The sequence below is a fragment of the Halichoerus grypus genome, chromosome 1 (assembly GCF_964656455.1).
Source record: "Halichoerus grypus chromosome 1, mHalGry1.hap1.1, whole genome shotgun sequence".
Taxonomy (NCBI): domain Eukaryota; kingdom Metazoa; phylum Chordata; class Mammalia; order Carnivora; family Phocidae; genus Halichoerus; species Halichoerus grypus.
Genome location: NC_135712.1, coordinates 201165321 through 201166245, shown reverse-complemented (window position 1 = coordinate 201166245; position 925 = coordinate 201165321).

Genomic DNA, 925 nt, shown 5'->3' with positions numbered 1-925 from the left:
AATGTCCTTGCTCTTCAAAACTACATGCTGGAGTGGGTAGAAAGTCTTTGGGGATGCGATGTGTGCAACGTCCTCTCAAACGGTCCAGGAAAATCCTATGCCTATCCAATATGGAGGAGGAGGAGAATGAACACACAAAGGGAGGCAGAATATTAACAATTGGTGGACCTGGACCCAATGTTCTTTAAACATGAGTTTTTTGATCTATTCTTGCAATTTGGGTGTAAATGTGAAATTACTTCAAATGTAAAAGTTATGAGGAAACAAAGCAAGGCTCGGGGTTGGGTTGTTTATGGCTGGGGCTTCAACTTCGGGCTGAGAATAAGCTAAATTTATGAGGGGACAACAGAACCAATGCTGTTTTGTTTTGTTTTGTTTTGCTTTGTTTTCTTAAAAATCCTCCTCTGTGGAAGATCAACTTAAATATATTCTGCATCGAAAACTGGTGATGTATGGCGACTAACATAACATAATAAAATAAAATAAAATAAATAAATGTATTCTGCAGATATTAATAATTACTGACTACCATGTAGTTTTGTTTATGCTATCGTTTTCACAAAGTTTACATTATGTATTAGTTTTTGACCAGAGGCTTCCAGAATGATGAACTGGGAGCAGTTTTTCTGGAGTGTCCCTGTTTAATCAGGCAAACTTGTGCTCACAAGGAGCATTGCTTTTGGAGAAGGTGCAACCTACATGTGCTTTGTAGGCCTTGATGAAAGCAGCCCGTTCTGGGACTCCTTGGTGGGACTCCTTGGTGCCTGGAGCTGTAGGGAGTACATATAAGGAGCCAGTAGTCCTGGGAGGGGACGAATTGCAGATTTTGAAGGTTGAGAAGATCTGGCAGAGTGGCCCAGGATGACAGGAAAGGACAAAAGCTCCAAGGTCAAAGGCAAATTCACCAGGGGGAAGGAGATCGGAG